Below are 22,296 nucleotides of genomic sequence, written 5' to 3'. Positions count from 1 at the left end.
ACTGTTTCCTCGTGACGCCGGTCTCGCGCGGTGCTCTCGCTTTGTCTCAGGCACGAACGCGCGCACGAAACCGAGAAGCCGAGGCCGTCAGGCCCTGATGCCCGGACAAGGAGCCCAAGGCGCGGGGACCATGGCACGCAGCTCGGCCGGACGGCTTGGGCCGGCGGCCGCCCTCTCTGGACCCGGGAACCCAACGGCCCAGAGAGACCTGCGATAGGAACCCGGGTTCCTGGCCTCAGCCCCTCTCCAGAGTCGGCTCCAGCCCCGCTCGTTTCGGTACTCACAGTGTGGAGACGCCACGGCAGCTCCGTTGGTCGCGGGTCAGGAGCCTCAGAAACCGCCGCAGTACCTCAGCTGCAGAAGCCACCGCAGTTCCGGGGCGGGACCTCCACTCAAGTACTCTTGCGCGCTGCGGAGGAAGTCCCGCCCCTATGACAAACTCAGCTACCTGATTGGCTGCCTCGCGGACCAATGCTGTGCCGATGGGAGAGCTGGCTTGGGGCGCTGGACCCTCCTCTTCCAAACTTTGCTCCTCCTCGCTTAGGGAAGGGCCACAGAAGGTGAAATTCTGAGTGCTCCCTCCTACTGGAGACTTTGTCAGCTCCCGCACAGTAACGTAAGTTTTCTTTTATTTTTGGTGTAGTTTTGTTACCAGAAAGGGGTCCCGATCCAGACCCCAACAGAGGGTTCTTGGATCTTGCGCAAGAAAGAATTCAGGGCGAGTCTGCATAGCAAAGCAAAAGCAAGTTTATTAAGTGAAGTAGTGAAAGTGCGGCTACTTCGTAGACGGAGTAGGACGTTCCCGAAAGTAAGAGGACGTTCGCGTCCGTCATAGGGAGATGTACTCTGCTACAAAGGTGACCTGTGATGAGTGTTCCTTGTATTGTAATTGTTTGGGGCCGCCATGAACTGTGCCCATATAAGACGACAAACTTAACTGATAAATGTTGTGTGTGTTCAGACTAATCTACTGACAGGCCGTTCTCCTTTCTCTCTCCCTTTCCTTGGGACTCTATTCCCTGAGACACAACAGTATTGAAATTAGGTCAATTAATAATCCTACAATGGGCCTCTAACTGTTCAGGTGAAAGAAAGAGTCGCACATCTCTCACTTTAACTCAAAAGCTAGAAATGGTTAAGCTTAGTGAGGAAGGCATGTCAAAAGGCAGGATAGGCTGAAAGCTAGGCTGAAAGTTTGCACCAAAAAAGTTAGCCAGTTTGTGAATGCAAAGGAAAAGTTACTGAAGGAAATTAAACATTTTACTCTAATGAACACATGAATGATAAGAAAGTGAAACTATTTATTGCCGATTTGGAGAAAATTTTAGTAGTTTGGATAGAAAATAAAACCGGCGACAACATCCCCTAAAACCAAAACCGAATCCAAAGCAAGGCCCTGATTCTCTTCTGTTCTGTGATGCCTGAGAGAGGTGAGGAAACTATAGAAGTTTGAAGCTAGAAGAGATTATTTCATGAGGTTTAAGGAAAGACGCCGTCTCCAGAAACAAAAATGTAAGATGAGGCAGCAAGTGCTGATGGAGAAGCTGCAGCAAGTTATCCCCAAGATCTAGGTAAGATCATTGATGAAGGTGGCCACTGAACAACAGGTATTCAGTGTAGACAGAACAGCCTTCTATTGGAATAAGATGCCATCAAGGACGTTCATAGCTAGAGAGGTCAATGTCTGGCTTCAAAGGCCAAGCTCACTCTTTTGTTAGAGGCTAATGCAGCTAGTGACTTTAAATTGAAGCCAGTGCTTGTTTACCATCTAAAAATCTTAGGTCTCTTAAGAATTACACTAAGTATAATCTGCCTTGCTCTGTAAGTGGAACAACAAAGCCTGGATGACAGCTCATCTGTTCATAGCATGGTTTACTGAATATTTTAAGCCTACTGTTGAGGCCTACTGCTCAGAAAAAAGATTTCTCTCAAAGTATTATTGCTCATTCAAAATGTGCATAGTCACCCAAGAGCTCTAATGGAGATGTATATGGAGATGAATGTTGTTTTCATGTCTGCGAACCAAGATCCATTCTTCAGCCCATGGATCAAGAAGTAATTTTGCCTTTCAAGTTTTATTATTTAAGATACATTTTGTAAGGCTATGGCTGCCATAGATAGTTATTTCTCTGATGGATCTGGGCAAAGTAAATTGAAAACCTTCTGGAAAGGATTAACTATTCTAGATATCATTAAGAACATTTGTGATTCATGGGAAGAGGTCAAAATATCAAAATTAACAGGAGTTTGGAAGAAGTTGATTCCAGTTCTCATTGATGACTTTGAGAGGTTCAAGACTTCAGTGAAGGAGGTAACTGCAGATGTGGTTGGAAATAGCAAGAAAACTAAAATTACAAGTAGAGCCTGAAGATATGACTGAATTGTGGCAATCTCATGAGAAACTTGAATGATGAGCAGTTCCTTCTAATGTATGACCAAAGAAAATGGTTTCTTGAGATAGAATCTATTCCTGGTAAAGATGTTGGGAACACTGTTGAAATGACAATGAAGGATTTAGAATATTTCATAAACTTAGTTGATAAAGCAGTGGCAGAGTTTGAGAGGACTGACTACAATTTGGTACATTCTACTGTGGGTAAAATGCTATCAAACAGCATCACATGCTGCTGAGAAATCTTTCATGAAAGGAAGCCTCAATCCATGCAGCAGACTTCATTGTTGTGTTATTTTAAGAAATTGCCACAGCGCCTCCCCTTTCAGCAACCACCACCCTAATCAATCAGCTGATTTCAGAAAAAAAGAAAAGTATATTATGGCAGAGGGGGACACAGTCAAAATGTTAATAATTGGTGAATTCTTGGTGCTAGAGTAAGGGTACGTGAGTGTTCATCGTACTATTCTTTCAACTGTTTTGAGGTTTAAAACTTTTCAGAATAAAGAGTTGAGTAAATTGTTTTGATTTAAAATTATGAATTAAAAAAGAAATTGGTTTAAACCAGGTATGGCGGCACATCCCTGTAGTCCCAGCTATCTAGGAGGCTGAAGAGGGAGGATCGCTTGGGCTCTGGAGTATGAGTCCAGCAAGGGCAACATAGCAAGACATCATCTTTAAAAAAAGAAAAAGAAAGAAGGAAAGAAATAGAGTCCATTTTCATTTTTAAAAATGGGGGAGGGGGAGATGCCAACCAAGAGCGAAATGGTGGCAAAGGTTCCTTTATAGTAGTGGGAACATAGGTATTTTTTTCCTTCTTCTCAATATTCTAATTTTAAAAATAGTTAAACTATTTTAATGTTATTCTTCTTTTACAGATGAGAAAACAGACGCAGGACGATTAATTTGCCAGAGTCATACAGCTAATGTTACACAGCTCAGACCTGACTTGGAGCTCCATAATGTTAACAAGGTGTGGTGGCTCACACCTGTAATTCCAGCACTTTGGGAGGCCCAAGCGGGTAGATCGCTTGAGCTCAGGAGTTCAAGATCAGCCGAGGTGACATGGTGAAACCCCGTCTCTACAAAAAATACAAAAATTAACTGAGCTTGGTGGCATACACCCTTAGTCCCAGCTACTTAGAGAACTGAAGTGGGAGGATAGCTTGACCCCAGGTTGAGGCTGCAGTGAGCCATGTTCATGCTGCTGTGGGGTAATTAAGGAATCAGAGAGACCGAGGGGTTGAGGAGGAATTATTTAATTATTTAGAGGCACTAACCCAGTCAGATTAACATCCAAAGGACTGAGCCCTGAACAAAGAGTCAAGCAACCTTTTAAGCATTTCGTGGGGCGGGGGGAGATTTGTGCAGGCGAAAGCATATTACAGAAGCGAGAAACAAAGACAGCTATTCAGTTGAGACCTGCATTACATTATTTTTTACTTCTCAAGGAACAACATGTTTTACGACTTGAGATTATCTGTTTAGTGACCTTGCAGCTGCACAGCTAGAGAAACAGAGTCTTCACAATGCCTGGGAAAGGGAGAGATAAGACTCACTAGCCTCAGAAAGAAAAACAGGCAGTTAATTTTAAAGGACTCCAGCCCTTTCTCTTCCTCAGGGGGAATTGGGTTTTCTTACATACAACTGAGTTTTTGCTTACACAGTTTTTAATTTCTTTTAATTCCTGTTCCATTTCCCCCCTTTGGTGTTTTTTATAACAAAGGTGTTAATAGAAAGCACTACTATTTGCCACCTCTTCACGGAGCTGAGCTGCTGCTTCTCCTGGTAGCGGCTAATATTTGGTTAATGCCATGAAATTTGTGGTAGTGTGGCGCATTACTACTGCATCTGTAGTGGAGTGAATACTCCTAATAAACGGGTAAAAAGCAAGGGAGGATGAGGCAGATGTCAAGAATAAACCTACCAATGAGGATTTTGAATCCTCCAAAGGTTGAGAACCATCTTCTCAACAAGGAATCCGGAGACCATCCGGACCCAGTCTGAACTGGAACATGGGCCAACTTGCGCTTTCTAGGTGTGATTATGCTTCTTTTATTTTTTTAATAAACTGGATATCCTAAGAGTTCCCCTTGCTTCAGAGGAATTAAAAAGAGGAATGGCTTGATTGTTTCTAACACACATGCCCTTGTCCATTTAGCCGGCAGTTGCCGATATGCCCATGCTCCACAGATTCAGGATAGGCCAGAGGGCGCTTTCCAAGCATTTGGAGCCTCTAGCTGATACCAAGAGTGGCTTAGAGTAGAGAATCGAGAGAAAGGGTTTGGATCTGCTAAGTAGGAGTCTTCTGGGTGTTTCTCCATGGAGTTTTGTTTTAGTCTCATCATAATACTGTTGCCCTAGGCAGGCTGTTTGTCCTGCTGCCTCTGTGAAAGCCTTTCCCCAATGGGTGATACAGTATTTTCCAATTATGGAGATTTTTAACAACCAAACACTGGCTGAGGCTGTTGGTTTACTGGCAGGGTTAGGCGAAGTGAAGTTATCTTGTGGCATTAATTTCTTAGCCTCCCATGGTCACTGGTCCTCTATATTAGTTCTTCCATAAACATAGCATGAGGAAATTTCTAAGCTGCCAGCTAGGTTTTCAGCTAGTTGAGCAAATAAGTTTTTGGTTGATGGGAAAGCTCAGGCGCTGACTGATCAAAATGCTTGTAGAATGACTTATGGACTCGGAATTGTGGGGTTGGACACAGTTGATTCCTTCTGGTCTTTTTGACAATTAGTAGTGGAACTCCAATGCCTGCTTCTTGTCTATCAACTCATAGTAGTGATGTCTGTCCTGTACACCTAAAAGGTAGCTCTGGCTTTAAGATAGTAAAATTTAAAGGATTTCATGTTCTTGTCTTACAGTTTGGTTTGGTTGGCATACTACTTTGCAGAGCAGTCCTTCCTGAATATAAATATTGGAGCTATGTTAGCATTGACCACTGAATGTTAGTCTGGGCATCCGATTTGTGGTTCTCCGTACAGATGTTTAGGGCTGCCCCTGCTAAACTTGTCTTGTGTTAAACTATTGCAGACTGTTTCTGGTTGTATGTGTAGGTTTTTAACTTGGTTCCTGTACATTTATAGTAAGTACGGCACAGTAGAGTTTTGACTACAGTATTCCTTACCCAGGTAGTATGTACACAGGGTGGACATCTTTCTAAAGAATTCTCACTTTCTAGCATAGGCAGAAATGGTAACAACATCAGTGTATGTAGTAGAAACATGCTTATACTACACATGGGCGTGCAAACCTCCCTCTGGGCATAGACATTTGCAGCATTTGCAATGATAACATAACAGCAGAACGATCAGTATTGACAGAATTATAACTAGGCTTATAAATTGTATTCACATTTACTTATTCGGAGATGGTCCCCTTAGCTTCGGCTGTGCGTTGACTAGTCAGCTTCCAGGATGTGACTAGAGCAGAGCTTGCAGGGTCCTCAAGCTTCAGCCATGCGTAGACTGACCAGCCTGCGGTGTGGTCAGAGCAGGGCAGTTGTCCTTCTTACCGGTAGTTGGGTTTTGCCGTAGGACTATTCAGATGGAGTGACCTGGGTCTTGTTGGTTAATCCACTGGTTATCGTCGGGAATCACTGCTGCCACTGGTTTCAGCTGGCTATGGTGAATCTAAGGTGTGACACCTGCAACTTTAACAGCAGTGGAAGTAGACATGATTACAATATGAGTCCTATCGTATGTGGGTCCTAGAGTGGTTGGATTCCATTTTTTAGCTTAAACAAAATCCTTAGGTTTGAAAGGGTGTACTGGGTCTATTAGACTTATAGGTATTTTTCTATACCTAGCCATGCATTTTTACATAGCCATACTTAAAATCTGCATTTGCCTTCTTAAAGTTAGTTCCTCTAGTTTACAGAGATTACCTTTAATCTGTCTTATGATGGGGGAAGGTGGCCGGTCGAATAAAATCTCACAGGGCGAATACCCAGTTTGTTTGGTGGAGGTGCACCTGATTCAGAGGAGGACCATGGGCAAGACCCGATCCTACCTTTGATGAGTTTCTTGACACAATTTTTTAGTAGCTGTTTGAGTGTCCAGTTCCTCCGTTCCACCTTCCCTGAACTCTGTGGTCTGTAGGCTGTGTGCAGTTTCCATTTGATCTTTAAAAGTTGAGTCAGCTGTGGTACAACTTCTGCCACAAATGCCCCAAATCTTGGTATGATATCTTTTAGTAGCACCTTTGTCACCTCTCGTGCCTTTTCAGTTCTGGTGGGGAAGGCCTCAACCCACCCCGAGTAGGTGCAAACAAACACTAGCATATACCAGTAACCTCCTGCTCGAGGCAACTCAGTAAAGTCTACAAGCAGGTTTTCACAAGGCACAGCTCCTACTTCCTGTATTCCTGGGGGTCAAGTAGGTCTTTGGATTATTCCAGGCACAGGATAGACATTGTTCACAAACAGCACGGGTGATAGCAGAGAGCCGTGGCACATAGAAATGCCAGCCTATCAAAGTTTCTAGGGCCGTCCTCCCAATGTGTGTTCCTTGATGGATCTGCTGCACAAACCTTGGGGCTGTTGTTTCTGGGACAGCTAGCCTCCCGTCAGAGAACAACCACCATCCATCTTTAATATATTTTTCTGTTTCCTGACCAAACCAAGCTTTTTCGCTTGAAGAGTAATTGGGTACCTCTGAGAAAGGAGGCTCTATAAGGAGCGGCATTGCTAGAATTCTTTCTTCGGATAAAGCCTTGCACATTACTGCCTGCCAAGCCTCTTGGTCTGCCTTTTTGTTGCTCTATGCCTCATAGCTTTTCCCAATTTGGTGTCCTTTGCAATGAGTGATAGCCACCTTCTCTGGAGCCCATGTGGCTTCTAATAATTGCAAAATTTCCTCTCTCTCTTTTTTTTTTCCTTTAGTATTGAAAAGTCCTCTCTCTTTGTATATTGCCCCAAGAGTGTGCAGGGTTGCAAAAGCATATCTTGAATCAGTATGTATGTTTACTTTCTTCCTCTTGGCCAATAACAGTGCTTTGGTTAATGCTATTAATTCAGCCTTTTGAGTGGAAGTCCCAGAAGGTAGGCTTGAGCCTCGACTATCGAGTGTTGGGTCACTACTGCATACCCTGCCTATCACACCCCATCTGTTATGAAACTGCTACCATCAGTATTCAACATTTGGGCTCTCCAAGGGGTTGTCTCTGAGATCTTCGCGGCTCGAGAACACTTCGTCCGCCGTATTTATGCAACAATGGGGAAGGTGCTGTCAGCAGTGAGGCAACCTACCGTCCTTCCAATCGGGTTCTTCCACAGGCAGCAGGGTGGTTGAGTCCAAGTTATTTACAGTCTCCAGCGTTATCTGGGGATTTTCACACAGAAGCCCTTGATACTTTAGCATTCTAGAGTTGGACAGCGGTCGATGTCCTCTTTGCTCCATTAAGGTGACTACAGCATGTGGCACCCAAACTATTAACTTCTGACCTAGGGCTAGCTTGTTGGCATCTTCTCTAAGGATAGCAGTAGCTGCCAACGCCCTGAGGCAGTGGGGCCAACCTAAGGCCACCAAGTCCAGTCTTTTGAATAAGTATGCTACCAGCCAGTACCAACACCCCAACAACCGAGTTAAGACTTTGACTGACATTCCCTTTCATTTATCCACATACAAAAAGAAGGGCTTTTTACATCTGGCAACCTTAGCACCGGGACTTGGATGAGAGCTTCCTTTATATCTTTGAAGGCCTTTTCCTGTTCCTTTTCCCTTAGGAGGGGCTGTCTTTCTTTTCCTTTGGAAGCCTCATATAAGGGCCTTGCTATAAGAAAGAAGTTTGGGGCCGGACGCGGTGGCTCAAGCCTGTAATCCCAGCACTTTGGGAGGCCGAGACGGGTGGATCACGAGGTCAGGAGATTGAGACCATCCTGGCTAACACGGTGAAACCCCGTCTCTACTAAAAAATACAAAAAACTAGCCGGGCGAGGTGGCGGGCGCCTGTAGTCCCAGCTACTCGGGAGGCTGAGGCAGGAGAATGGCGTAAACCCAGGAGGCGGAGCTTGCAGTGAGCTGAGATCCGGCCACTGTACTCCAGTCCGGGCGACAGAGCGAGACTCCGCCTCAAAAAAAAAAAAAAAAAGAAGTTTGGAATCCAGATTTGATAGAATCCAGATTCGGCCGAATCCTGCTGCACTTAGAAATTCCCTGACGTGCCGCCTTGTAACTGGGGTGGGCAGTGCACATGCAGCCTCCTTGCGTGCACTTCCAAGCCTGCGCTGGCCTGTATTCACCGTTTGGCTTGCACTTAGGGATCAGGGGAGTATTCCAGGAGGACTTGCATTTCACTATAATCCTATGTTCATAGAGTCGATTGAAATGTTTTGTTATGCCATCAGTTGCCTCTCCGGGTAGGGGGGTATTGATGGACTTGTACTGGGGCAGCATGAGGGTTAAGCTCTACTACCACCAGGGTCTGTTTGCAGCAAATCTAGGAGGGTTGTCCTCAGCCCATGCACCTGGTACCTTGAAAAGCATTCCCCACATATTGTGTAGGTCCGGCTCTGGCAGCCTCCTGGTACACAGTTCATAGAGCTGCCATTCCTCAGTTCTTGAGGCTGAGTCAATACCATTGCCTTAGACCTTCCAAACTACAGTGTCATATTCCCTTTAGGTGTAAAGGAAATTTGTGCAGTTTCTGGAGTACGTCTCTCCCTAACAAAGGCACTGGACAATTTGGCATATATAGAAACTCATGCTGCACGTCTTGTCCCCCAATAACACATCTCCTGGATTTGCAAAAAGGTCTCTTTTCTTTGGCCCCTGTAGCCCATATGATAGTAGCACAGTTCTTGGTGTGTGTGCGGGGTGGGGGCGCTAATTGGGTGAGTTACCACAGAGAAATCAGCACCAGTATCGACCAAAACATCCATGAATCGGCCCCCTACTTCCATAGAGACTATAGGCTCCCCAGGGCCTAAAAGGATGGATCCCTGTCTGTCTCAGTTCTCCAAATTCTCGCGCCCCGGTAAGCCGCTCAGATCAGGGTCTGCCTTTGAAGCACCACAACTAGCAACTGAACACTGCACTTGGTTGTTAAACCATTGACCATTCTCCTTATTCTTGTGACATTTATCCTTCTAGTGTCCTTTCCTTTTGCACTGTGCACATTAGTCTCTCTCTAGCCTCAGCCAGCTTTCAAACTCCTGTCCAGACTAGCCTTTTCCACGACTGTGTTCACGCCTGCGTCCATGCCCCCTTGCAAAGCCAGCTTCTCTTCCTATAAGGGCTGCTGCTAGTAAATTTCTCTGTGGTAACGCACCCAGTTAGTGCCCCCCCCATACACACAAAGAACTGTGTGGGCTACAGGGACCAAAGAAAAGAGACCTTTTTGCAAATCCAGGAGATGTGTCATTGGGGGACAAGAAGTGCAACATGAGTTTCTGTATATGCCAAATTGTCCTTTCTTAAGCCTCCGATCAGCTTTCTTCTTTGCCTCCTTGTGGGCTGCAAACCACCCAGGCGCCGAGGCAAGAGATTGAGGGCATGAGCTGTTCCAGTATAATAAAATATATAAAATAAGAATAGTTATACTAGGTATAGATAATAGATATGATTATATATGAATATCATTAATCATTAGTTTGTAGCAATTACTCTTTATTCCAATATTATAATAATCCTTGCTCTACAAATAACCTAGGAAAAACCAGGCCATACAAAGATAGGAGCTGAGGGGACATAGTGAGAAGTGATCAGAAGACAGGAGTGCGAGCCTTCTGTTATGCCCGGGCAGGGCCACCAGAGGGCTCCTTGGTCTAGTGGTAACGCCAGCGTCTGGGAAGATGTCTGTTGCCAAGCTGACTGTGGTCTAGCAGTAGCGTCAGTATCAAGGAAAAACACCCACTACTTAGCAGACTGGGAAAGGGAGTCTCCCTTTCCCTGGAGGAGTTCAGAGAAGGCTCTACTCCTCCACCTCCTGTGGCCTGGGCGCAGTTGTCCAGAGGCCTGTCTCCCTGTGATGCTGTGCTTCAGTGGTCACGCTCCTAGTCTGCCTTTGTGTTCCATCCTGTACACCTGGCTCTGCCTTTTCGATAACAGTAGCAAATTAATGAAAGTACTAAAAGTCTCTGATATGCAGAAATAATGGCGTAGGCTGTGTCCTCTCTCTCTCTCTCTCTGTCTCTGTCTCTCTGCCTCTGCTGCCAAATAGGGAAAGGCCCCCTGTCCAGTGGATACGTGACTCATGTGACCTTGTCAATCACTGGAAATAACTCACACTCCTTACCCTGCACCTTTTCCTTGTATCCAATAAATATCAGTGCAGCCTGGCATTCGGGGCCACTACCGGTCTCTGTGTCTTGGTGGTAGTGGTCCCCGGGACCCAGCTGTCTTTTCTTTTATCTCTTTGTCTTGTGTCTTTATTCGTACAATCTTTCGTCTCTGCACCCAGGGAGAAAACCCACCAACCCTGTGGGGCTGGACCCTATACCTCCTGATCTCAGTTAATGTACACCTTGGTAGCCACTTTAAATAAGCTGAGTAGCATTCATGCCTATGGAACTTCTAACTTCTGCAGTTGATGCCTGATATTTCCTTGGGCCTGTCTTATAAATGCTGTATCCACCATGCACTGATTTTCAGCAGCCTTAGGATTAAACCGAGTGTACAACCAAAATGCCTCATGAAGTCTTTCTTAAAACTCATTGGTGCTTTTTTCTGCACCCTGGAGCACCTCTGAGATTTTTTTATATTGGTTGCCTTTTTCTTTTACCATCCTTTAGCCTTTGTAGAAGTGCTTCTCAGCACTTTTGTAGGTGCAGAAGCTGGACTGCATCATCTGGGTCCTAGTGGGGGTCCTCTTATCCTCTTACGAGGCATAAGCATAACTTGGGCATGGCTAGACCTGAGACGGCCTGCCTGACTTTTCCAGCCTTTCAGTTTAACTTCCCGGAGCTCTGATTTCTCCTTCTCGGGTGAGTCTGGGAGCCTGTATCTCTTTGAACTTAACTCCTTAGGGGCAGTTAGCCTTGGTAAAGGGGGGTAGATTGGAATATAGCGAGGAGGGATCTCTGTTCCCTTCTGTGGTTCTTGCCTGGCGCGTGGTGAGCTCAGTTGACTTTAGCAATTTGTTTTGTCATGACACATTTCCTTCTAAACATACACATACCTTTCATATAGTATAAATATGAAAAGGTGACAAGTTGGGGGAAAACACATTTCGGCAAAATGTCCCACAGTGTTAAGTAGTTGTTTTAAGGTGATAGAATTGAGTGTAATTTTTTCTTTTCAATATTTCAATTTTAATATGATTATTTTAATTATATATATTGTATGGAGGTATAATTAATGTACAATAAAACGCGGAGTGCAGCTTTTCAGTTCAATCAACTTTAATATTTCCATTTCATCATATAAGTAATGCACAAAACAAGATAAAGAACATTTCCATCACCCCAGGAAATTCCTTCATCCCCATTTCCAGTTAGTTTTTATCCCTGCCCAAAACACGATTATATTTTAATTTAAAAATTAATTGGCAACTATTTCTTAAATGGGAACCATTTTGGTATTTTCATTTATTGTAAAAGTGACTTATGCCTGAGGCATTATAATTCATCTAGCACCAAAAAACATACATATGTATAAGCATTCTACATGGGCGATATAGTTTGGATATTTTTCCCCACCCAAATCTCATAGTTGAATTGTAATCCCCAATGCTGGAGTTGGGGCCTGGTGGGAGGTGTTTGGATCATGGGGACAGATACCTCATGAATGGCTTGGGCCATCCCCTTCGTAATAAGTGAGCTCTCACTCTGAGTTCATGTGAGATCTGGTGGTTTAAAAGTGTGTGGCGCCTCCCCGCAACTCACTCTGACTCTTGCTTTCACCATCTCATGTGCCTGCCCGCCTCCCACCTTCTGCCATGATTGTAAGCTTCCTGAGGCCTACCTAGAAGCTGAGCAGATGCCAGCACCATGCTTCTTATAAAGCCTGCAGAACTGTGAGCCAATTAAACCTCTTTTTTAAATAAATTACCCAGTCTCAGATATTTCTTTATAGCAATACAAGAATGGCCTAATATAATGAGGTCTTCCTTTACCACTGTTTTGTAAGTTGCCTCTTTCACTCAACAATACCTAATGAACCATTCCCCATGGCCAAAAAATATAAATCTATAACCAGGGACGGATCCAGGCTATTTAGGAACCTGAAATTTACATAATTGGTCAAGCAGACAGCTGAAAAAAAGAGAGTTATAATAGAAAATACCAGTAACACTACTATGTCACCCCAAACCAGGGGAAGTATGGCAGAGGGAAGCCAGATTGGAAAGCAATTACAAGACAACAGCCCTAATCAATTACTCTCAGAAGAACTTACTTTTGCAAGTAATAATAATAACAACAACAAAAATGTGACCAATGGCTAGAGCTGCTAGCTCTAGGGTTTTGGAAGGAGCCAGTGTAAGGTAGGGTCCCTGAACTCAGGCTTCTTTTGCTTTGAGGTAAACCCATTTCTGCTTCTATCATCAGTGGCTACATAAAATTATTTACATAGGGGTATAAAATTTTATTTCTTCAATTTTTGTTACTTCACACTTTTGCTGTGTCAACCTAAGTAACAAACAGAGAAAAGCCCTGACATTTATTTGAGAATACGGCATTGCAGTGGGAAAATTCATCCCATAGTAAACTATGTACATATTCAAGGATGTAAAGGAAGACAAAAGTTTTTAAAGGAAAAATGACAATTATGTAATTGTTTTGAAGCCAGATTGGAAAGCTATTAAAAGACAACAGCCTGAATCATTTACTCTTAGAAGAACTTACTTTTACAAATAATAATAACAACATGTTTGGCTATAAGAATTAATAGCAAGGGTGACAACAGTCTGAGGTTGGGCAGGTAGTTTCTGGGCAGATGTGCTCACTGAAGTATTTTTTGTATAAAGTTGTGATGCCCTTTGTGCACGATTGCAATTTTTGCAGATGATCGTTTTGTTCTCAGGCATACAAAAGCGTGAAAACCCTCTCTTCATGGATTTCCCTAGCTCTATTTGTCAGAGTTTGGGTGTCTTTTTTTTAAAACACAAGCAACTCCATTTTGACTCCGACTGCTTTTATAGCTGTCGTCAAAAACACTGTGATCATCATTCATGTGCAGATATTTGTGCACATCTCTGATTCTTTTCTTGTGATGAATTCCAAGAAGTAAAATTTCTAAACCAAATAAGCTTTCACTACATGCTGTCAAATTGCTGACCAGAAAGTATGGGTTAGAACACGCCATACCAAGCAGTGAATGAGGATCACTATTCCTTGCCTCATGCAAATACCGCGTGTTCCAGCTATTTGCTTCCTGAGGCAGATCATAAGGATGCAGTCACTCAGCTCTGTTTCATGCTCTGCTGTGAACCCTCAAGGACAGAAAGCTGATGACTCTACTCCCCTGGCTTCCCCATACACCAGTTCTGCAAATGACCTGAATTGTGCCAAGCTGACTCCCCTGGGCTAGGATGTGAAGGTGGAAGGGACACTGGGGCTGTGCTTCTGCTTCTACTGCCAAGCATTGTAGTAGGGACTTGGTTTTCTGCAGTAGCAGAAGCAGAGTCCCAGGATCCATTTCTTACCTTACTATGTGAGATGCAGAAGGTGAGGTATCATTTTACTGGCATAGATGCCCCAGAGCCAACAGGTGTGGCAGTGACTTCCCGATATCCCAGTTTCATGATCATGGCACTGGCTGAAGCATTCTTGGTGGCCCACTTCTAGCGTGGGGCCATTCCTGGAACATCAGCCTAGACCCTTCTCCTCCAATCCTGGAACAATCTTATAGTCACCTAATTCCCTGTGTCAAAACCCACTCTGCTTAAGTTGGCCGGAGTGACTTCTGTTATCTGCAGCTGAACTCTGACTAATAGATGCATGTGACACACATACAAAATGTCACCTCCTTTAAATAAATCTTTTTCTATTAGTAAGATTGACCATCTTTTTAAGTGTCTATTAGTCATGTGTAATTCAGTCTTGGGGAACTGTCTTTTCTATTATTTGGAGCTCCTTGTTAAAGGCAGTTCCTTTTCAAAATTGATTCATAAGAAAAACTCTCTTTGAGTTGGGGATACTAATCGTGCAAAGGTATTATTTTGTTTTGTTTGTTTTCCCCTCAGTAGGTCACTTGTCTCTTAAACTTCATGATAAATCCATTTATCATGAAGTCCCAAGAGAGACTTTGTTCATGGTGTTTTTTTGTTTGTTTTGGTGATTTTGTTATTTTTATTTTTAGAGACAGGGTTTTCCTCTGTTGGCTAGGCTGGAGTGCAGTGGTTGGGTCATGGCTCACTGCAGCTGTTACAGGATAGATCCATATCCCAAGAGAAGGTTCTTGGATATCACTCAAGAAAGAATTTGAGGTGAATCCATAAAGCAAGAGCAAGTTTATTAACAAAGTAACAGAATAAAAGAATGGCTATTTCGTAGCAGCTTGAGCTGCTTGAATGATAATACTTATAGTTATTTCTTGATTACATGCTAAACAAGTGGTGGATTATTCATGAGTTTTTGAGGAAAGGGGTGGGCAGTTCCTGGAACTGAGAGTTCCTCCCCCTTTCAGACCATATAGGGTAACTTCCTGATGTTGCCGTGGCATTTATAAATGGTCATGGTGCTGCTGGGAGTGTCTTTTAGCATGCTAATACATTATAATTAGTATATAATGAGCAGTGAGGACGACCAGAGGTCAGTCTCATCAACATCTTGGTTTTTGTGGGTTTGGGCTGTCTTCTTTACTGCATGCTATTTTATCAGCAAGGTCTTTGTGAACTGTATCTTGTGCCTATCTCCTAGCTCATCCTGTGACTAAGAATGCATAACCTCCTGGGAATGCAGCCTAGTAGGTCTGAGCCTTATTTTACCCAGCTCTTATTCAAGATGGAGTTACTCTGGTTCAAATGCTTCTGACATATTACCACCCTCCTTTTTATAAGGGAACCCTTAATCCTAAGGGTTGTAGAAGTATGTAGATCCATCTTCTGCAACTTCTTCAGACTGAATGGGGCGATGATATTCCTGCCTAACTATTAGGATCTCTTGTATTCAGGGTAGAGTACAGCTCAGTCAGAAAGTGTCAGTATGGCAAGGACCATTCATAACTCTTGAGTTCTGACAAAAGGTGATATCTGGAAGATTAGTAAGTGTTCAATGTAAGAAAACATTGAGTAAGCTTATGCTACATTTCTATACAAAGAGTATACCAGCAACATATTCCACAACAGTAAAGTAAAATAAGCAAAATTATCCTAAGTAAACTAAATAAGAAGGCTTTCCAGGAACTGGGCAGTTGTTGGAACCAAGCTGATATGGGGGTCTCTAGCCGATTCCAATATGTGCCCAGAATTAGAATATTGATCCAGATTTTTACATTACCCATCCCTCTTATTTCTTCTGAGCTGCAGCCAGAGATCACTGATTGGTTCACAGGAATAAGCAGCATCAGTCTAAATTGCAGAAAAAAACTCAAAAACAACTAACGAGACTAGAATTTAATAACAGGTGTACCATCGTTTTTGAAACGTAATTTTTCTGTCTCCAGTCCTCATTTTAATTTAAAACAAATCATAATTATGACAGATTTGGTTTATTATACCTGGCCTGATTATTTGCATAAAGTGCAGCAAGAATGATTATTTTTCACATAGACTTTTTAAATTGGCTTTGGTGGAACTTGGCTCCATAAAAAGAATCTCAGATAAGACATTTTTAAAGCTGAGGCCAGCCATGGGTTGGTAGCAGATACCTATGAGTTTGGGAAAATTCCTCTCCTTAAGAGATTTCAAGATAACTTGGGGCTGTTGGGCCTGTCAGAAAGTGACCTTCTTTGGTCAGGAATCCTGTACAGTGACTGTGTAGGCAAGGTATGAGGCTAGTTTTCCCAAGGGGCTTTTATTGTCTCTATAAGTCAAGTTTGATTCCTTAAAGGAAAGCATCTCATTACAGTCAAAGCCTTGGTAAAATAACCAGTGTCTCCAATTGTGTCCATGCAGATAACTATATTGCCATAAATTAAGAATATGCAGTTTCCAAATTCTGGAGAAATCAGGTAGAGAGAAGCAAATATACTCCAAATTTTGTTCACAGGGGTATGCTTTACTCAATTATCAAAAGTTGTAAATAGCTCAAAATAAAAGGTTTTTTTGGCTCTGTAAAAGAACAGCAAAAAGTCTAAAAGATTGGTTCAGACTTCTATTAGTTTAGTTCATGCAGTTAATTCCTGCTCTGTTTGATGCTTATGAACATTTCAGCTCTCTAGGAGAGTCCTGAAAGATTTTCTCTATTCTAATGTCACAATGTCCAAAGTTATCAGAAACCTGCATTCAAGAGCATCTGTCAAAGTCCTATAGCTGATTAAGGGTCACCTTTTAAAGAGGATCAAAACAATATAACAATTGCCTGTGGATGACAAAAAGTTTTGGGACAGCCGCTATTATAGCCACAATTGGCTAGGAATTGTGGTTACTTCTATGGCATACAACAATTTTGCATAACAATTATAACTATTAATAGCATACACTAAGTCATATCATGATTATAGGAGTTTCCCATAATTTTAGAACATATACCAATAACTTAGTTATACCAATACAGCCCAAGGAAAGCCACTCAGCCATTTCATATTTAACCATGCTTCCTATATGGTTTTTATACCAAATAAGCCAAATAAGTCATTTTTGGACTTCAGGAGACTGAATACCTAAAAGATTAATTAGGAGGTCAGAAGAAGACATAATTTATAATTTGATTTTGGGAATTTTGTGAAAGATCAAAGATTTAAAACATTTGATATTATAAAATCAAATCCCAGGTCACCTAAGTCATTAGCCAAAACAGTAACTCAAAATTTTGTAAAAGACAAAACCTTTACTCATTAATAGAGGGAAGATTTAGCTTTCCAGACAATCTGTCTCTTTCCTTTCCCTTCTTTTGTCTACAGTTTATTCAAAAGGCAAACAAAATCTTTTTTTTTTTTTTAATATAACATGAAAATCAGCTGGGTACGGTGGCTCACACATGTAATCCCAGCACTTTGGGAGGCTGAGGCAAGTGGATCTCCTCAGGTCAGAAGTTTGAGACCAGCCTGACCAACATAGTGAAACCCCGTCTCTACTAACAATACAAAAAAATTAGCCAGGCGTGATGGCGAGTGCCTGTAATCCCAGCTACTCAGGAGGCTGAGGCAGGAGAATCACTCGAACCCGGGCAGAAGAGGTTGCAGTGAGCCGAGATTGCACCACTGCACTCCAGCCTGGGTAACAGAGTGAGACTGTGTCTCAAAAAAAAAAAAAAAAGAAAGAAAGAAAATCTTGTTTAAGAGAGAAAGCCAGATTTCACCCTTTGCATTAGTGTACTATTGATGTCAAACTCAATTCTTAATAAAACCTGCTGGGCGTAGTGGCTCACGTCTGTAATCCCAGCACTTTGGGAGGCTGAGGCAGGCGGATCATGAGGTCAGGAGTTCGAGATCAGCCTGATCAACATGGTGAAACCTCATCTCTACTAAAAATACAAAAATTAGCCAGGGGCGGTGGCGCACGCTTATAATCCCAGCTACTCAGGAGGCTATGGCAGGAGAATTGCTTGAACCCAGGAGGCAGAGGTTACAGTGAGCCGAGATTGCACCACTGCACTCCAGCCTGGGTGATAGAGCGAGACTCCGTCTCAAACAAAACAAAACAAAAACAAACAAACAAACAAACAAAACCTTATAGACCAATCAATCAGTTTGACTATAAGGCAAGATTCTCATAAACCTTTTATAACCCTTTAAAAATTTTTGCTAAAGAGAAGATCAGTGCTCTAAGAAACACCTTGTTGTGCTTTTATTCCAATGTTCAATTTACAGAAAAACTGAAGAATGTCTGATATGGTTTAGCTGTGTCCCCACCCAAATCTCATCTTGAATTGTAGCTCCCATAATTCCCATGTGTTGTGGGAAGGACCCAGTGGGAGATAGTTGAATCATGGGAGTGATTTCCCCCATACTGTTCTCATGGAATAAGTCTCACAAGATCTGATGGTTTCATGAGGGGTTTCCCTTTCCACTTGACTTTTCATTTGCTCTTTGCCTGCCACCATGTAAGATGTACCTTTTGCCTTCCACCATCATTGTGAGACGTCCCGAGTCACATGGAACTCTGAGTCCATTAAACCTCTTTTTCCTTTTTTTTTTTTTTTTGAAACAGAGTCTTGCTCTCTCGCCAGGCTGGAGTGCAGTGGTGCAGTCTTGGCTCACTGTAACCTCCGCCTCCTGGGTTCAAGCAGTTCTCCTGCCCCAGCCTCCCAAGTAGCTGGGACTATAGGCACACACCAGCATACCCAGCTAACTTTTGTGTTTTTAGTAGAGATGGGGTTTCACCATGTTGGCCAGGATGGTCTTGATCTCTTGATCTTATGATCCTCCTGCCTCAGCCTCCCAAAGTGCTGCGATTACAGGTGTGAGCCACCACACCCGGCCCTCTTTTTCTTTATAAATTACCCAGTCTTGGGTATGTCTTTATCAGCAGCATGAAAATGGACTAAAATGATACCCCGTTCACTTTAGCCAATATGTTCACACAGAATATTTTTTACAAGATTAATCTTCCACAGACCTTTCACAATTTGCTCAAACTTTCAGCTTTTTCCTATATAACTTAAAACAATCCTTTAATTCTTTAATTTAGGCAAAAAAAAAAAAAAAATCCACATTCCCATGCCTTCTTATAACCTTTTATCAAAAACACATTTTACTTTCCTTACATACCTTGCATGTAAAACTGTTTTTCCAGTAGTCTCAAGTACATGTTATACTGTTAACTCTTAGGAACTTTTTAATTTTTGGTGAAAAACCTGGTAAGTAAGGGTCAGATACAAAAAAGTTCCTCTTCAAAGGTTTGGCTTGTTCAGCATCCTTGTTCTTTGTTCCCTACCTCCAAGGCCAGACTAACTTCCTTATCCTTCATGCCTCCCTGTCTTGGTTCCAGTAAACAACTTACCCACCGGTCCTTATCTACAAAGCCCACATCTGATACCCACTCTGTAAATTACCCCTCCCATTGCAATGGCTCTTCCCACTAAAACTGCCCTTCCTGCCAGTGTAACTACATTCCTGCACCTTTCAAGCTAGCTAATCGGGTTCAGCTTAGGTTGTGCGGTCCAACTCTCCAGCCAGTAGAGGCAGGACACAGTAGCAGGGACAAGCTGTGTTAGGAATAAAAACCCCCTTCCCTCCTTTGTTCCGTGTCCTCTCATGGCTACCAGACCTGCGAGCAGCACCCCTTCTGCAAAAGTAACTTTGCTTTGCTGAGAAATCTTTTGTTCAAGTGCTTGTTTTCTTTGTGACCCCGAGCTTTACTTCCAACAGTAAGCAGTTTTAATTATGTACTAGGTATGGAGCCTAGGACACTAGACAGAAGTGCATATAGGATCTGACTTCAGCATAACCAGGGGACATGGCTAACTCCACCAAATGTCCCAAGGCCTTACCTAGAATCAAAGGCTCCAAAGTAGGTAAGTGAAACTTTTCCAAAAATCAAAGAAGCTGTTTATGACCTTAAAGTGTTTAGCAAACCTAATATCTGACCTGCCTAATTTAGACCAAATGTCTATTTTGTAGACATTCTTATTTTACCAATAATCTTTAAAACTATCTTTATTTCCCAAAGATTACTTAAGTCACGTGAACTGAGAGGCCTTACATTTTTACTTTTCTGACAACATATTTTATTTAAGTCAATTAACCAGAGCTTTTTCATATAAACATTACACATGCAACACATATAAATACACAGACAGACAGAAGAAGATCCAGTAGTTGTAAGATTTTTTATTGCCAGTTTCTTAATTGGATTATGGGCTTCTGGGTCCTGTCCCCTCGATGGCAGAAACTAAGAGAAAGTACTGCCACGTGATTACAAGGTTGCGCTCCCAAGGACATAAAACAAAATGAGAGGGAAACCTCATCAAGTTTTTTTGTTTGTTTGTTTCAGGGACCTCCCACCAGGAGTTAATATTAGGCCTCTGAGCCCAAGCTAAGCCATCATATCCCCAGTGACCTGCACGTAGACATCCAGATGGCCTGAAGCAACTGAAGATCCACAGAAGCGAAAAGAGCCTTAACTGATGACCTTCCACCATTGTGATTTGTTTCTGCCCCACCCTAACTGATCAAAGTACTTTGTAATCTCCCCTACCCTTAAGAAGTTTCTTTATAATTCTCCTCGAGAATATACTTTGTGAGATCCACCGCCTACCCCCAAAACATTGCTCTTAACTCCACCGCCTATCCCAAAACCTATAAGAACTAATGATAATCCCACCACCCTTTGCTGAGTCTGTTTTTGGACTCAGCCCGCCTGCACCTAGGTGAAATAAACAGCCATGTTGCTCACACAAAGCCCGTTTGGTGGTCTCTTCACATGGATGCGTGAGACAGTTTCAACATGTGATCTCTGGACAAGATGATCGCCCTGGAAAATACAGGAAAGGGAAAGGAAAGAAAAAGAAAAAAAGCATTGCCTGCGGCAGGGTGGAGAAGATGAAGAGCTCAGGGAGGCCAGAGAAAGACCCACCCATTGCAGCAACACTGACCCAAAAATTCAGGCAGCCCCTTGTCATCCTGAAGGGATCAGCTCTCAAGTTTCCCCCTTTAGGGAGAAAAAAGCTCCCCATGTCCCATGATCCTCTACATGCTTAATCCTGCCACCCACAGCCATCAGCAAAGAGTGCAAAGCAAACTAACCCAAAGAGAATAGCAGTTAATACCTCATAGTGCCAAATCCATTTTTAACCAAGAGAGACTTGACTGAGAGGGATCTCTGACTCCCTCAATCTTAGGAAGGATTCTAACCTTCCTAAATTGGGCCTCAAACCCAAGTTTGGTCAAGCATTCTTGTCTTTTATTAAGAGGGATCTTTAACCCTCTCTGTCTTAGGAGAGACTCTAACTCCCTTAAGTTGGGCTTCTAACCCAATCTCATCCTTTACCCAGGTAAAATGTACCCCACCACTTACCCAAAGTCAGCCAATTGGTGTTGCAGTCTATTTCCTTTGGGTCAGGGGTCTCCTCAATACCGTCCTTTCGTGGTTCACCAGGAGTATATAACTGGAAAGGGGTCCCAATCAGACTCCAAGAGAGGGTGCTTGGACCTCGCACAAGGAAGACTTCAAGCCAAATCCAGAGTGAAGTGAGAGCAAAGCAGCAGCTTGGGCTGCTCGACTGATAATATTTATAGTTATATATTGATTATATGCTAAACAAGGGGTGGCTTATTCATGAGTGTTCTGGGAAAGGGGTGGGCAATTCCTAGAGTAATGGAGATCACTTCCGTCACCATCTAGGTTTGGGTGGATTTGGGCTGGCTTCTTCACATCAGGTCTTTTGCTGAATTATTTGGGAGTGTTTTTCCAAAACTAAACAGGACTGGGACTGGGGTGCGGGGCATATTTTCTCTCCTTTCCTTGTCTTGCACAAGGGACACAGCCTTATTTCCAGGACATTAGAGGGTAGCCCATGCAGAGGGCCTTTCCCACCCCGATTCTGCCACTTCTTTAATTTTCTGTATTCCTCTCTCTGCAGACTTCACACTGAGACTCTCACTTCCCTCTTTTTTCTCTTCATTCATTCATTCTTTCATTCAAAACACATTTACCAAGCTCCTGAGCACTGACCCAAGAGAAAAAGATAGACACATCCTCGTTTCATGAAATTTATTCCAGGAGGGGAAAAGGACAGAAACAAGCAATTGCAAAAAAACAATAGTACATATCTACTAAATCCCTGTTTGTCACCAAACTAAGGCACATCAAGGTTAATTAACTTGCCCCAAGGACACAGCTCTAAGGATTTCAACCAGGGCCACTGGTCAGAGATCATGCTGTTTTGGCCACCAATCTATGCTCACTTCCTGCT

At 42.9% G+C, this 22,296-nt stretch overlaps 1 protein-coding gene and 1 long non-coding RNA gene across 2 annotated transcripts in view; one reads left to right on the top strand and one right to left on the bottom strand.

Moving 5' to 3' along the window:
- The window catches only part of DDX24 (DEAD-box helicase 24), a 29,529-nt gene extending 28,957 nt beyond the window's left edge, over nt 1–572 (bottom strand). The window contains exon 1 of the mRNA XM_033191492.1: nt 285–572. The gene's annotated coding sequence lies outside the window, so the exon portion shown is untranslated. The remainder of the gene's footprint in view (nt 1–284) is intronic.
- LOC117071491 lies at nt 488–20,629 on the top strand. The gene is made up of 3 exons (XR_004432321.1): nt 488–616; nt 3,271–3,365; nt 20,376–20,629. It is a non-coding gene; the product is annotated as an uncharacterized LOC117071491 (long non-coding RNA).
- The last annotated feature ends 1,667 nt before the right edge of the window (nt 20,630–22,296 follow it).

The sequence above is a fragment of the Trachypithecus francoisi genome, unplaced genomic scaffold (genome assembly GCF_009764315.1).
Source record: "Trachypithecus francoisi isolate TF-2019V2 unplaced genomic scaffold, Tfra_2.0 Lachesis_group3, whole genome shotgun sequence".
Taxonomy (NCBI): Eukaryota; Metazoa; Chordata; class Mammalia; order Primates; family Cercopithecidae; genus Trachypithecus; species Trachypithecus francoisi.
The sequence above is the reverse complement of the archived record's forward strand: the minus strand, read 5'-3'. Positions and strand labels throughout refer to the sequence as shown.